We start from the raw sequence: 17,079 nt of genomic DNA, 5'->3' as shown, positions 1-17,079 counted from the left end.
CAGGACATTAGATTGGATCCCCAATTTGCCATTTTTTCCCTGAGCAATCCATCAATATCACACAGGAGACACATCTAATGTACCTTTTGGATTTGAAATTTCTGTTCAGATTTATCATACCTATGAAACCTCTACCGAACTTAGATTTCTGTCTTGTATTTCCTTTTTTGGACTTCCTTTTATATGAATGGCATAAACATTTAATTCTGTAACTCCAGGTTACTTGTCTTCATCCCTTGCCACTTGTCTTCATCATAACCACTCTAGGCTGTTCATTTAACAGTTCATCTGGTAAGTGTATTTTCAAGGTGAAAGTAGTTTCTATATTTTTTTTCTTGCTGTTCACAGTCCCCCCCATGGTATAAGAAGAATGAGTTGATTGGTAGTATAAAGAAGAGGTAAATTCTGTAAGAGTTCAAAAATTTTGAAGGTTTACTTTTCAAAACATTCTACACAACTGTCTCGTTTAATCATACATGAAACTATTGATGAATTATTTTTTTACCAGAGCAATAATACAATCACATATTCAATTATTGTGTAGATAGAGAACAGATAATGTACCACAAAGACAGGAAAAATTTATTCATGTATCCTTAAGTATAAAAATTATGGTTTGAAAATAATAAACTTGATTTCTACTAGTCAGAAACGTTCTCCTAAGTCAAGTGAATAAACAAAAAAAATTATTGTATATAACTCTAAAAGAGGAATCACAGAGCTCTACAAAAGGCAGACTAGTGAGAGTGGCAGGCTGCTGCACAAATGGAGAAGATTGCTTTCTTCCATATCTGCAACAGAATAGATGGATGTCATATCTCTTAACTTGGTTGTAAAGGAGACAAAAGATTTTTTTGAAAAACAAAGTTCAGGGGCAGAGATAAGCAGCCCAGGGAAATCCTAGGATTGGGTTAACTCAAAGTACGCTCACCTCAGGTATTGGAACCATGTTTCACAGGAAAATCTTAGCATTGCTCCTTTTTATTTGAAAGACATTAATCTTTCACTTCTGAGGCTCTTAACAAGCTGTAATTGTTGAACTTTTTCTTTTGCATATGGCAAGGCATCATTAAAAGAAGTTACCTCCTTCCTCCTCCCCAGCTCTTCATATATATATATATATATATATATATATATATGTAAAGAAATAAAAAGTAAAAAAATAATAATCTGAAACTGGTACAATAGGTCCATGTGAGAGTGGTATGGTGAAACTAATTGTCTCTGGGACAGCCAGTGCTGGCAAAGAGTTGAGGGCCAGGAGGTCTGAAATGCAGCACTGCCACCTCAGATCAGATGAAGACCTTGTTTGTTTGTTCTTTTTCTCTTTGGAAGCAGAACAAACAAAGGTCTGATTCTATAAGAATAAGATGTCTCTGGAGAATAAAAGACAAGAAGGACTGTTCCAGAAACATTAATTCAGTTTGCATGGATTTGCATAAGAAATTATTCATATGAGTGTATCAAAAGTATTGTTGAATAGAGCAAGGTCTGAAAATGAGAAAATGAAAAAAAAAAAAGAAAAATGGAGTTACTTGGCAGTCTTGGGCTATATCAGCTAAGTAACTTTGAAGTAGGTTCTGTCAATCTCTTGTATGAACCAAAAAATAAAGCTGCTTGAAAGCTTAAGACGCCCCAACAAGTATAAAATTTTCTGTGTCATTCATCACCTTAAAGTTTGAGAAGAAGTTATAGGATATAAAGAAAATGCTGAGATTTTTTTATGCTTAAAATGAGAGAGCATGTGTTATGGAAGATAAGTTAACAAATGGTTTTGCTGTACTTGTTTCTAGTTTGGAAAAGTGACGCAGCAGAACTGTGTTGTTGAAAAAGCCCAATAGTAACACTACAGTTACTAACATTGAAGCAGCGTATCTGTATATAATAAAATTTATACCTTCTTAAAAATCTGAAAGTATAAATAGGCAAGTGAAGACAGAGAACCCAAATATAATGTCATATGTACCCTTTTTTTTCAGGTGGTAACAATTCTGATCTGGTTCTACGTATATGTTGGTTTCCACATTCTGTTGACCAACTAGAGGCACATTTTTAAAATAAAATGTCCTCTTGACATGTGCTGCCCTGATGTATATTTGTCAAGTAATACAAAACTATGGAAACTGCATATTAGAGAGCTGGCTGGACAAAAATTACCCCTGCAGGATCCAACTCAGTTCTGGCCAGGCTCTCTGAATTGGCTACCCTCCAGTCCCATGGATCCACCAGCATTGTTGTGGGGAAGAGACAATAGATGCTGGGAGGGTGACCACATGGCAGCCCTGGCAGAGCAGCGTAAATTGCCATGGAACTTTATTCTTGGAGACAGAAAATTTGATATGCAAAAGTACCAACATCGTTGTGTGAGTTAGAAATTTTAGAGACAATTCCACAATATTATTGTAATTGATGGCTATCTAAGATTTGGATTGTGCAGACTGAGGCTGAACCAGTACAGTTTAAATAAGAAAATTCTCCCCCACCTTGAAAGTCTAATCTGCAAACAGGTGTTTGATTAGTTGTCAGATTCTCACCACAAACTGTCTTAGCCATTTGTCTTTGTGTTAGAACTCTTGAATCTTCAGCAGTTGTTGCTTTAGCTGCATTTTAAGAGTCCATTGAGTTTTTCATTGCATTTTAGGTAAGAATAGATGGTCTTTGAAATTAAAGGTTTTAATAAAACAATCGAGTTTTTTTCAGTTCAATAAACAAGGAAATTGTCAGAATCCAAGTTTTGTGAAAATTCTAAAGATCTATCAAAGCTTTCTGAATATTCTGTGAGTTGAAAATATCAAGAATCTTGTAGCATCTATCTGTAATTACTCCTTTAAATCTTACAATTTCCTGTGCAGAAACACAGATCATGCTTCTTTTGAATAGATGCAAAACATTTCTTTCAGCAAGTTGAAAAGAAAAATGGGGAAGAGTCTATGGCAGAGAAACCAAAGGATTGCATTCATGTAAGAATTTCCTTTACTGGGGAGTGGGAAATTAAAATAATTTATGATACCCTAGGAACTTGGTAGTTGAAGGTTGAGCTTAAACATAAAAAATGTTTTAAAAATTTTAGTTACAGTGGCAGTTAATCATGACTCCTTTCATGGTAGACCAGAATACCTTACAAAGGGAAAAATGGTAGTATGTAGATAAAATTGCAAGCTTGAATAGGATCTGAACCAAACCTACATGAGAAAAACATATCTGCTGTTGTTTCAATTTTAAAAATAACTGTGCTTCATAGCTCTGCCTGGAAACAATTTAATACAACAAATAGTTTTTAAAAAAGTATTTCCAGCCAGACCAGAAACAGCATTTAATAAATACCTTGAAAGGGTGAGTCTGTTCTTTAGACTTGGTTTTGCAAACTCAGTGAATTTGGATGTTTATATCCAAAATTACAGATAGTAATTTGACCCGCTTTTCTAAAGCTGATCTCACATTTATCTTTTTTTTCTCTGGGTTAGAGTAGAAATATGATTCTGAAATCTCTTCTCTAACAGAGGTAGTAGAGAAACTGTTACAAAGTTCATGATGCTGTTGTTTTCAAAGCAACAGAAAAAAACAATCACAGTTCTTTGAAATTTTATGTCTGGAGAGCTTTTAGATATGCTGTTCTTGACAAAAATGCACTTATTCTTGCTAGTGTTTTATTTAAGAACATATCACATGTAGAAAATGTTTTGAAGAGCATCATGCTAGTCAAAGACAAGAATGTGCAGAGTTAGGAAAGACAGGTTTCATAAGCTACACTAGTCTGTAATCCAAAGGCCAAATTTAAAGTCAGGAGCAACTTTGATTCTGGAACTTGAGGATGATGTGTTTATGCAGGAAAGGACTGCAAAAACAAAGATGTTGATTTATAGCATATTTTCAGAATTACAAAACCTGGAAAACATTATCTTGCATTTACTGAACACTTACTATGTCCACAGGGGCAATTATTAGAAAGTCTTAGTTCAGTGTGAAACCGAAGAGTAAACTGGATGCAGGTTTCTTCCTGCAGACAAGTGAAATGCTTGTAATGCCATCTTTACTTGTACTAAATCAGTTCGGCATGTGATTTATCATTTCTAGAAATAGAGAAAAATCAAAGCTCAGTACTGTGGCATTGGGCTCTGTAGAAATTTTTCAAGTATCTTTACCTCCATTATATTTTCTAGGAAGATCAAGGTTTTCTGTAACCACAGTATGATTGGGGGAAAAAGTATCTAGAAGGATTTTGAGAGGTTGGATTAGTGTTTCTTCAAGACAGAATCAATTTTAGCTGGCATAGCCTGTTCTTTGGAGGTGACAAGAGCAGAGATTTGGTGACTTCCACAGGCAAGCATGCAGACTTAGTGATTACTTACACTTGTTTGCAATCCAAGTACATTATTTCCTGTTACAATTTATTCTTCTACCTCCTGTAATTGTACTTGATTTTATTTTTGTGGTTTCTGAAGTAGTTCCTCAAGCTTTTACAAAAATATTTCCAAAAAATTATCTTGTCTCCTTGTAGATAACTCTCTCTCAACACCTCCTTCATGATTACTGTTTTCTCAGTCATTCCTCTTACGTTATATTTTATGAATCTCATGTGTTCATTCTTCTCTGTAACAACATCTCTCTTGAAGTGTGCTAACCAAAACTGGTATATTCTAGCTCATGCTGTACCAGGACCAGCTGAAGGAAGATGATTGTTTCCTGTATTTACTGGATGATGTTTTATTTCCCAAATTGAAGTCTAAATGTTTTGTGGCAGGATGGCCTTGCTCAAGTTCTGATCCACTCCAGAGCTTGCACGGAGAATTGTTGCCAAGTCGCTGTTTGGTACCAGTGAAATGGTTTAAGCAGGAAACTTTCTGCCTGTCTTCACTCTATTGTCCATCTTTATTCGCACCCTCTCTCTGCCATTTTTTGTTGGTGTTTGATTTCTTCCATGTACTAAGACCAGGATGTTGGCAGCACCTAACAGCTTGGTGTTGCCTGTGGAGTTCAGTAAGACAGATATCCATAGCACTGAAACTTGTGAAACTCCATTGTTTCAGTTAACCACTGACACTTAACTTCAATGGTTTTCCAAGGAGCTGTCATTTGCCTCTATATAAAATTTCATGTTTCACCTATGAGAATGTTATAGGGAAGAGCTCCCTCCTGACTAGCACCTTCAGGCTATCATTCCATAGAGGATAGTAGATGTCATGTTAGGGTCCTCAGGAGCTAAACTGCCAGCAGCAGAAACTCTTGTAATATGTGTAAGTATCTGCTTCTGTGGTTTCTTCTTAAATAACTTGCCTTTCTGTACCTTTCATTTCAATAGCTCTGGTAAGGTACATTTTCATATTGTAATGGATTCATTAATTTGAAAGGCAGAGAGTTCATACCTGCCTATTTTCAGAAAATGATTTTTTTTTTTTCTGAGTTCAGATAAAGCCCATAGGAAACTTTGCAAATGACATTTCCTCTCTCTCACTCTTGATATCATGCCTCCATCAATTTCATGGATTAAAATTGTACCCTTTAATCTCACACTGGGTAATGTATTCCTACTTCTTTTACTCTTCAAAGTCCCATGTTGAGTGAGTAGTTACATGCTGCAAGGCCAAGGCAATTAACTAATTTACTCTAGCTTTGGAAACATATGATATAAATTAATTTCTAAGTATTAAAATTTATGTGAAATAAGTTATGAGTTTAAAATTGTAGAACTGATGTAATAATAAATAGGTGTAGTTGTCATTGTCTCTACAGAGTTCTCCTCATTTCCTCACCATCACTCCATCCTCTTCCTTCGTCTTATTTTTCGGTTCCTTGATTTAAGATTTTTCTCTATAGCATGTTTCTTCTGACATTTGGGTGTTCTGTTGTTTGATTGTTTTCTTTCTGACTAGTTCTTTGCCCATTAAATAGCATTTTAGATCTTAGGCATTCACAGATGGTTGCCTACTAATGATAGAAAGTGCTTCAGTGATCCACAGTGGCTGTCTGGAAATAAAGTTCCTGGACAGCAGGTAGGAAAAACTACTCCAAAGAGATAATTTTCTATGACTGAGCAATTAACATGCTCCTTTGTAAGTCACCTTGCTTGAGAAGCACCTGTATTTATATTAACATGAAATAGAAGACTAAAGCTGGTAAAGAGTGGTATGGGAACAGGCTGGTGTGGATGGACACATCTGAGCAGAGTGTCTGCATTGTGATGTGGTTTACGAAGAAAATAAATGTCTGTGGGGTGGAAAAATGAGGTTAAGTTTGTAAGAATGTGTGACAGCAAGTTTAGGGGAGTTTAATGTGCTCATGAATGTGGAGAGGCAGAGAATTGGAAACTTCAGCTGCTCCAGTACCACCATGGCTGCAGTGCTGTCTGGGAAAGTCCTGCCTTACACTGTGAATACTTTTTCTTCTTCAGGACATGCAGTGTAACAATGGCCGTATCTTCCACCCTGCTTGTATAGCAAGTGTGAAAAATAAGGTTCACTTTCTCGGTAAATTTTAAGAAATAGGTTTAATAAAAAATAAGACAATTAGGAGATAGAACAAAAGCAAAGTATGGCCAGCCAAGTCCACCCCCTGCTATATGAGAGACATTCTTTAAATACCCTTTCTATTGCATCAGTCTGTTGAATATTCTTCCATAAACTAGTTTCCATATTCCAGGAATTGTTTTGCATGGTCCCTCCTTGGGTCTGCCTTTTTAGAGCATGCGTTTTTTGTGGCTGCGTCCTCGTTATCATCTCCAGCCTGGGCCTTGGTCCATGCTTTCTTCAGATGGGAGATGCTGAAAGTTGCTATATCAATAGCAGAGTCTTCTTTTCATGTTCACTGGATGTTATCCTGACCAAACAAACAGTTTAAGCAGACTATATCAACTACTACCACTATGCCTAATTTTCTTTACTGAAAGCAGAAATAATAAAAAAACCCCTATATCCTTACCACAACGTTATTAATCATATAGCACACCTCTTGCAAAAAGCCAACTTTGTAATATACATTTATAACATGAGCTTTACTTGAGAAAAAGAAGGGAAATGAAACTGGTCTACTATGATGGCCGGGCCATATTTCAAATACCATGTTGAATTTGAAACACTCAAAGTGCATAGAGGTGTCAAGGAAGTTTTTAACATATACACGTTCTGACCCTTCAGGAGCCTTAATAGGGTAGAAAAAACAATGGACTCTGCTTGGACTCTCTAGGAAAAAACAAACAAACAAACAACATGATTTGTTTTTCTGCATGTCAAAACCATAGTTGTGAAATAATGAAAATCATTACATCCTTTACTATTGTACATGTCTAAAGTACAAAAACTGTTTGTGGTTTTTTCCCCCTCTTTGCTGTTTTTCCTAGTGTAGGGATTGGCTTCCCCTTATGCTTTTAATTCTTTCTTCTCCCCCCTTTCCTTTCTTCCCCACCCCCTCCTTTGTTTTCCCCCTTTCCTTTATTTTCCTCCGTTTCCTTTCTTTCCTTGCTCGCTTTCTTTCTCCCTTTGAACTGATGAAACCACTCTCTTTGGTAATTCTGAGTCAGTTGGGGCAGTCCTAGGCTTTTCTGTGCAGAGACTGCCAAGTTTTTACAAAATATGTGGTGGTTTAGGGATTTAGATATATATCCAAAAGGGACAAGATTTGAGACCTCCAAATGTCTTTAATTTAAAACCATAATTTGGAAAGGATCTTTCCTGAGTCCCAAGAGAAAAAGGCCAGTACTTTCATTTATACATTTAGTCATCATTCTCTTCACCATTATGGTTGTCCTCCCTCCAGAAAAGGCTACAGTTTGTTTTGCTGCCTTAACAAAAATACGTTCAGTTGATTTAATGTTTTGTTTCATGATGAAGTGTCTTATCTAGGTCATAGTTTAGCTGTTAACAAGATATTTATGAATTGTTAAGAATTCTCTGCTCTGAGGTGAATTTAGTCTCTAGAGCAGGGCAAAATGCTATTTAACTAGCAAATAGAGCAGTTCAACTTCAAATTATGTCAAGGTTGACTGCAACAATTTTAATCTTTTCGTAACCCCCTAAATATGTAGAGTGTCTGGAACTGCTCAAAACTTCAGTAATTTGACCTCTGCTATAGAAAAAGCATTTCATATAAATTAATATTGTAAGTAGCTATCCAAGGGAGGGATTTTTTTTTTTATTTAGAAACCAAGTTAATACTTTTATAGCATGTGCAGACTGTAAAACGTAGCTAAAGACTAAGAACATATTCCTGAGCTTGCTTTTTTGGTACCCAAGACTTGTTTTATGGGCTTATCAAATACTGTGCTAAATCCTTGTAAGTATTTGAAACTGGTATTTGTGATATTTGCTTGGGATTGTTTTGTCTGCCATGTAACACTGTTATCAGCAGATATTTCCCTGATTCCTGTATGGTTATTGGTGTTTAAGACGTTTACAGCCGTAGTGGTGAAGGCACAGGCGTTAGTAGTATTTGTGTTCTATGTGTTTCCCAGACATGCAGTGTAAATACAATCTTTTTAAAAGGAATTCTGCATGAACCACTTCTTCACCATAAAAAGTTTTGAAAACAACATTGTTTGGTGTTTCATTTATGTCTATTGAACAGCAATGGTTTGTTTCTGTGTCTCATGTTTAATAAAAAAATTATGTGTGAGTGAGCCCTTCTCTCCTCAGTTGTGTATCAGCAGACCTTATCTCAGGCATGATTTGTGATGTATTGAATTTTCCAGTAAATATAGACTAGCATTTACATGATAAGTGAATAATTAGTAACTTACATCACTAAATTATTGGGCATGTTTCATTAACTCTAGAGTGCCACTCCAACTCTGTGGAAATAGTTCTGATTGGATTCTTTAAGTCTAAGGAAACTTAATTTTCCTTGTATTTAATTTACATGAACAGCCATTTCTGTGGAGTCCCTATTTCTGGCTTCATCTAGACAGGCAGACCTTTGTAGAGTGTAGAGTAGAATAGAATAGTTGCTTTAGTCTCCTTTCTTATTTTATGTTTTCATTTGTATAATTACACATCTGAATGAAAGTAAGTCTTCATGAGGATTTAATTTCCTGACTAATGTGTGTTTTTACATTAAGATGGTTTACACTGTAAAAAACCCCTTACAGTGTAAGGTTTTGTCGAACTGGACAACAATGAGTGAACCTCCATTGAAAGACAAACTTGACTGTCATGTCTCCATGAGACTGCTTGGTTAAGGAAAAATGTGGATCATGACCCATTCATACCTAAGATCCCACAAAACTGTTTGTGCAAAAATCCATAGACTGTTCTACCATTTCTCCCCAAACAGCTCTCTTCTGGGATGAACTTTAAAACATCTGGTTTCATAAGCATATTTTCCATTTTATTTTGCTTCTAAAACAGTTATCTTCTAGAAGGATGAAGACATTCATTTGTCTCTAATGTAGAGGCATTATAAATTGCATTAGGAACAGTGCTGTTCTGGAAGTATTCTCTACATTTTGTATTAGATGGACATTTAAACTTTATTAATTAAGGTAGCATTTATATCTCTTTGATAAAGGTAATTATGAGTTTTTAACTCTGTAAGAAACCATATTCTCTTGTGAACATAGAGTGTTATTTTTTTTTACCTGAATAAAAGATTTTAAAAAATAAAATGATCAAAATATACCTTTATAAACTTTGACCTGAAAAACATTTCACTTGCCAGATAGGCATTTTTGTGTTACTTCTGGATCCATTAGTGTTCAGCATCTGAAACGGGACAGGGAATTCTTATTTCACTGACACAGTCATAGCTGTTGGTGGTGTCTTGTTTTGTAGAATCAGTAACACATTCTGAAACTCCTGTTGCCAAGGCAAACAAAATAATGAAGGCTATTTAATTTTAAAATTTTATGAGAGAGATAGTCCTGTTTATGAGAAAAATGAGGCAGAGGGAAGGGGTGTGAAATGAGGAAGAGGGAAGGGGTGTGAAATGTGCTGAGAGCAGAGAAGTTTTAGCGTAAGCAGGAGTTTCTGTACAGTGTGTCCATGCTCATGTGGCACCAGACTGATTGTGATTGTGCATTTTTTTAATATGATGTTTAATGGAGACCTTGGCAAAAGTCTGTGAAGAGAAAATGAAAGATCAAAATACTAAAATAAAAGTTGTTTGTCAGAGAATTCCTGCTGCTGATTTGGATTCAATAAGTCAAGTAACTAGCTTGCTTATGTTTTTATCCAATGAAATATAAATTTAAGCTCTTATTGCATTTATATATCCTGGTATAGATGTACTCTACTGCATTTAAATAACTTTGACTAATTTCTGTGGTTCATTCTTAATGATTACTTGTTAAAAGGAGGGAACAGAACACAGCATAAATGGCAAATACTTACCAGCATTTTACGAACAAACAGTGTCATGAATAAGTTATTATCAACCAGAATTATAAAGAGATGTATAAAAGTCTGTCTTTAAAACAGAAAGTATAGAAGAAAGCTAGGCATTTCATAACTGGATGGAAACCAACAGCCATTCTAAAGTGACTGAATCTCACATTATCTCTATAATGGGTTTATTAGAAGATAGGAAAATGTGCATGAAGAGTTGAATGATTGACTTATGGAATCATTGTGACTTACATTTAGTATGTCTTTAGAGAAAATTAGTATAGTTCTGATTTATATCAGTGAATAGAAAGTTCCTGTGATAGCTTCTTAAAATAATTTGGGGAATGGGAAAAAAAAGCAAATGTGGCAAGGTATTTTTATTTTAATGGCAAGTCCAGCTTCCTTCTTTACAAAGATAAAGTACTTTATCTACTAGATTTTCATTAGTAATTATTCTATACACCACCATTCACTCAAGTACCAAGCTTTTAAAATCTTTTTTGAAGGACAGGCTTCCAGGCTTTAGAAGACACCAAAATTTTTGTAGACATAGGAGAAAGCAATTGGGTCTGAAGGAAGAAATTGAATAGTGGAGAATTTTTTTGGGATCAGAAAATGTCATCCAGACACAGCTGCTGTATAAAGAGCTTGCTTGCAGTAACTATGTATAGGGTTTTTGGGTTTGTTCATAGTTGTGGTGGTTTGTTGTTGTTGTTGTTTCTGTTTTATTTTTTTTTTTTGGTTTTGGTTTTGATTTTGGTTTTGGTTTTTTGTTGTTTTTGTGAGTGTGGTGGGGTTTTTTTTATTTTATTTTATTTTATTTTAGAGGAGAAACTTTAATGGATGTCTTTAATGCACATCTTTAATGCAAGTGGTGGAACAGTTAATTTTCACAAAGTGTATTTTAAGATACTGCTGACCACTAGAGTACCAAACATTGCCAGGGCATTTTGTCTGCAGTTACTTTTTTTCCTCTCAATCTTTATTCTTTTTTATATGATTGTATAATGCAAAGGCTGATGTTGGCTACAAGGTAATACTACAAAAAGTGTAATGCTCATCTTCCAGTGTTATAAAATGGCATGAGTTTGTTGCAGTCAGTGAAGCTACAGTGAGGGTGTTGTCAAAGAATTTAGACTGTCTTAGAATTGACTGATGATGTTTCAATGTCTTGAAGATGTTTTAGATTAGAAAGTCTGTGTTCAAGCAAACTGGCTTTCCCTTAAAACATTAGAGCAGCGTTCCTCTTGTGTCTTATCAAAATACAGGAAATTATTTAGGCTTGCACTTTTGCATGTCTTTGCAATTGCTTCCTGTTGGATTTTTTCCCTTTTTATTAACTTTTATTTAAATGATGGCTGGATTATACTGTTTGGATTGCTTGATTACAGTTTGTAGTCATTCATTATTTGCTTTGCTTTGTTTTTGGTTTTTTTTTTCTTTTTTTTTTTCCAAATGTAAATCAGAAAGGTGGGATATTTTAGACTACTAATAGGCTAGGGATTCTTTATGAAGGCAGTCTGGTTAAAAAGAAAGAAAATTTTAAAATTTTGCCTTGTGCCTCTTATTTGTACTATCCTGATAGATATGTTAATAGATGTGTATATTTTTCTATATGTAGAAGTGTACATAAATTAAGTGTAGTCTTCTCTAAAGTGAAAATTTTCATTTGCCTAAATGTCTTTTCTGGCTTAGTTTTGTAGTGTATTGTTCTATACCTATTGATAGAACTTGATTTTGCTTTTTATCTCACTGGAACAAGTGTCACTGGAAATTTTGCCCATAAATCTGCTTTAATTTATGGAAGTTTGCTTATCTTCAAGTTGATCTCTGTATTTTTACTGAGAGAAGGCATCCTGAGAGTGCTAGGAGCAAGTCAAATACACAGCCCATCCAATGGTCATTTGTGACAAGCACATATATTAAACATAGATTATTATTTTTTCTTGTGTATTTACAGTGTCATTGTTTTGATATTGATATTGTGATTTCTTTTATTTGCATTGTATACTTTACCTACTTTTGAAAAAGGGTTGTTAAAAGTGATGTCTGGCCTCAGGAACTTTTTTGTTTAAATAACTGCACTTTTTGATCGCAGAATCTGAGCTGTTATTATATTTTCCTGATACAATTTAGGTCAATGCCCTCCTAGCTCCCCTGTTTCTCTGACAAATTTGAAAATGTTTTCAGGTTTATTGCTCTACTTCTCAGCTTTTCAGAAGACTTTTCTTCTCCCCTTTGTCTGTGATCAGCAGAGAGTGTGTGGAGTTGTGCAGTTCAGAATGTAAGAACAAAAGGGAATAATGACTTCTTTGCATTTCATTAAATGTGTGATGTTGTAATTGTTGTTGCATTTTGCAAATTTGGGAAGCATTACATTGTATGCAGTGGCCAAATTTGGCCAAAATTTTCTAAATTGAAGGTTTGAAATAGCTTGTAAAATTTATGTAACTCCAGAAATACAGAGTATCTTCAGGTTTTTTCGGAAAAAACCCCATACTTTTTAAATTTTAAAGTATTTTTTATGGCTTTTACTTGTATCGTGACATACCATGTACAAGAAGAATATTTTTCGTAGGGGATTGCACTCTGCATAAAAGTTAGTATTCATATTTCCTCATCAGAAAGATTGCTCAGTTCCAATATACTGTTGTAACTGTGACAAGCACATATATTAAACACAGAATATTTTTTCTTGTGTATTTACAGTGTCATTGTTTTGATATTGATTTTTCAAGTATCTTTTGCAGCAAGGCCCTGGATTTTAACCTTGAGTATTCAGGCTCATTTGGAAACCTGTCTTGCTGATTCTTGACCAGTTAATAGTTCCAAGTGGATGCAATTTAATAACCCTTGTGCTGTTTTGATTTGCCTTCCACACCATCTGGTCTATGTCTTTCTCCTGGTCTTTTTTTTTCCTGTCTTGAAGGATAGTATTTTTTCAATAATTCAAACTTTCAGGCGTGTCATCTGAAAGTGTAGCTTGCTCTGAAACTTCCCTGTGCAATGTATATTCCCAGAAAGAAGGCTTTCTGTATATACAGGAAAAAGAACATGAACGGGAACCTGTGGACAGGTTGGAATGGCAAGAATGTAGTGCACAGTAAAGATGTCTGTTTCTTCACACTGAAATATTGTTTAAACACATTTCAAGAGTTAAATTATTTCATGACTCCAAGGTCTCCTGGATGGCTCTCTGTACTTCTCTCTAGTGGCCTCCACTTTTAATTATTGGAGAGTGGTAAGAGATGTCTTTGAAATATGAAATTCCTAAACCTTTCCTAAGATGGAAGTTAATGCTTGTAGTCTACTAACTGAAGTTATTTGTACTTGATTTTGTAAAGATAATTTAGAGTAGTACTAATTAAGCTTAGGTCTGTCTGTCATAATGTTTGAAAAATACTGTGTGAAAAGTTTGTTCATGTTGTGTGAAGGTGGAAATTCTTAACAATATTTTTTCAAATTTTGGGCCATCATTTCCCTGCATAGCCTGGGTGCTTGTTCTTTAGCCTTTATCTTTTTTAAAAGTTCCTTTAGCCAGTGTTCTGTTTATTTCTGATTTATACATGCTTTTTGTTATTCTGGTGTCTGTGTTGTGTAGACTGGAAATGCTGAAGAGAGGAGGGTTTTGTTCTGCCCCTTGTTGTGAGTGTTGGCTGGGAATAACTGCAAGCAGTGGCATCAGCTGTCTGCACTGCAAACAGAGAAGGGAGGGCTGAAGGTGTCCCTCTCAAGTTTGGTGGGGTTTGTGTTGATATCCTCACAGCAGCTCCTCAATACCTTCAGTTCAAATTGCACCCTTCCTCAAACGGGTGACAGTGGTCTCTGGCTCTGGGGTGGGGGCTGCCCACAGCTCGGAGCCCAACTGTGCCGGCTTGGTCTGTGCCTGCACACATGCCTGATTCCCCTGGCAGAGAAAATGAGCTGGGTGGGTCCAGGTGGCCTGGGAGGCACTGACTCCTGCTACCTCAAGCATTTCACTAACCTGTTGCCCCTTTTGGCACCTTATTGTCAGGTCCATATTTCAGTACTGAGACACAAAATCTCACCTTACATTTTCCAGCCCTGCTCCCCTTCTCTCAGAGGAGGAATTGGCTGTTCTGCAGTAAGATGCCCAGGAACCCCTTGTCATAGATGCTGATACTTGTGAGCTAAATTTTCAAGCATTGCTTAATATTGTCTTCTTTCCTAATCCTTGGTGTCATACATATTTCGGAGTTCTATATGAAGATGTATTTCCTTCTTCCAGAGCTGTCTCTGTGATGATGGATGGGTTATCTTGGGGCAGAAAACCAGTGTATGTACAATCTCCATTTTGCTTAGCAGAATTGGTCTGATGACAGTTTCATGCAGTCCCTTCTACTTTTCCCCACCTTCTTCTTCTCCAGCATCCTGGTTTTCCTCACCAAAAGTCTGTTTTTAGGTTTGCCACACTAGTGCGTCTGTCTCTTCAATCAGCTTGTGCGAGATAATGGCTCAGCTTCCTCTTCTGCTTCAGTGAAGTTTATCCCAAAACCAAATATGTAGATGCCAAAAATTGCACATGAGCGTGTGCCATTTCTGTAATTTTACTGAGACTTAGTACAAATTATATTGCCATTAGAATAACTTAAGTATTTTATTTAACCTTTGGTATAGTCCATGAGTTTTTGGAATGTTGCTGTTATTAAAAAGGACTAATGATTGCATTAGTTTGTCTTACACTTTTACCGATTCTGTTTTATGTGCAATCTCTGCTTATGTGCTTATATGCTGAAGCTTATATCCATAGAAAAAAACCCCAGCCCTATATAAATAAAGGAATTTTTGGAAGTCTGTGCTATATATTAATTCTGACCATTTTCTCCTATACTGAATGTGATAATTTCAGCTTGGCTGGGAAAAGAACCCTAGTAAATGTTCCCAAAAAGAGGTTTTCTAGTTGATTTGTCTTGATAGATTTCAAGAATTAGTCAATCTTTAGGAAAAAAGGTGTTTGGTTTGGTTTTTGTTTTAGAGAGAGAATGAGTTAGGATCTTGCCTTTTTTTTTTTTTTTTTTTTTTTTTTTTTTTTTTTTTTTTTTTTTTTTTTTTTCTTTTTCTTTTTGTGTGTGTGTGTGTGTGTGTGTGTGTGTATGTGTGTGATTTTTATGCTACTAGTTACCAGAACAATGGTTTGATTGACATTTAGTCCATATATGTGACCTTTGGAAAGAATTTGAGAGATTCTTTTCCCCTAGTTCTGTCAGCGTTTCATTTCTCTCAGCTGTGTAGTAAATGTTTAACTTGAAGTGTGTGGGAATAGTGTGTCCATGCAAAATAGCATTTCAGGAGAATCTCTGTTTCAGAAAGCTTTATAGTCTTATCTTAATTTTGGCATCCCATTTCCCATAAGTAGACTGTATCAGGTTAATTTTATCTGAATTTTCAGCAGTGCAAATGATTTAGTAGCCTTTTCCTTTTGCTTTGTTGCCTTCAATGGTTGTTTATTGTACATAGCAGCAAACACATTTCAGGGCGCCTGTGTTCCTTCTGGTCTCCTGATGTGCCTCTCAGGGTGCTTTGATTCAATGTCAGGATCAGACTAGATATGTACTGGTCCTATGTATTTTGTTTCCTTCAGGAAAGGTTCTTGGGCAGGGAAGAAATGAAGATGTACATCAAATTCTGTGGTCTGCTGACTCAAGCACTCCTGTGCTTACAGCCACAGTATGTTCTGCAGAGCATTCATTCCTCATGATGTAGAGAGATGAAGATCAGACCTCCATCCTGTGAATTGGGGCTGAGGCATTTACATTGCCACAGTGGGCCACATAAACATTTCAGAACCCAGTTAAAATAAAGACATACTGGATATCGATGTGTGACGGTGGAACTATGTTTCTCATCATATATATGGATGAAGCTCTTGTAGCAGTGGCCTGTCTTCAGAGCTGGGAAGGAAAGGGAAGCAAAATGAGCAAAAGAGCCCTTCACATTGGACGCTGATTTTAGAATCAGCTGTTTTTCTTGTTCCACGCACTTCATTAGAAAAAGTGTGATTTACCATTTATTAATGCTCCATTTTCCACCATCTTCCCCCACCCTTATTGTTATGAAGGGATCAATACCCAGCTGATTCTTAGCAACAGAGTTTCTGTCAGGTTTTTACCACCATGGTAATCAGGTTTCTTTTCTTCTGATGAACTTCTAGCTGTAACTTTCAGTGCAGTGTATTACACAGCAAACAGATCAAGTTGTCCACCAGCATAATAGTGAGACAATTTGAAAAGAAGATTCACTTTGTGAATTCTGAAGAACTTCATTTGCATTCTTTACCTGGGGTGGGCAGTACTCTACAGAAAAGAGAATATGTTCCTGTGGTGTTTTTGTGGTGAAGTGCTGATTCTATTCCCCAGAGGACTGTCAGGCTCTCCTGTTAGTGCAGGAGATGGAAGAGTGCCCTTCTCTCTTGTTTGACAGGCCATCACTGGAAGCTGGGAATTTTGCCAGCTAGTGACCTAGTGTATCCAGTTTCTGATTTAGGTGAAATGTTATTGAGAAGGTGGTGGCCTGACAACTCTGGCATTTCCTGAGGCTCTCAGATTACTGTGACACCGTGTGATTGGTTTTTCAGGCTGTCTCACTTGAGTTGAATTGTTTTTACTGCTTGTTCTCCTAGGGGTTTACCTGTGACCTGCAGACTGAATTACTTTAAAAAATTGTTTCTTACCAGTTATTAATTAGTTTTTTTGTTGTAATTTTTGGGAACTCAAGAGTCTTTATGTGTAGATACCTAGTACCCTACATT

The 17,079-nt window shown here is 36.0% G+C and overlaps 1 protein-coding gene across 1 annotated transcript in view; it reads left to right on the top strand.

Annotated features, from left to right (window-relative positions):
* Positions 1-2,926: 2,926 nt before the first annotated feature.
* The window catches only part of ROR2 (receptor tyrosine kinase like orphan receptor 2), a 137,480-nt gene continuing 123,327 nt past the window's right edge, over positions 2,927-17,079 (top strand). Inside the window, exon 1 of the mRNA XM_083884355.1 lies at positions 2,927-2,960. The gene's annotated coding sequence lies outside the window, so the exon portion shown is untranslated. The remainder of the gene's footprint in view (positions 2,961-17,079) is intronic.

Source organism: Zosterops lateralis (assembly GCF_965231275.1).
Source record: "Zosterops lateralis genome assembly, chromosome: Z".
Lineage (NCBI taxonomy): Eukaryota > Metazoa > Chordata > Aves > Passeriformes > Zosteropidae > Zosterops > Zosterops lateralis.
This window is presented reverse-complemented; position numbering and strand designations above follow the sequence as displayed.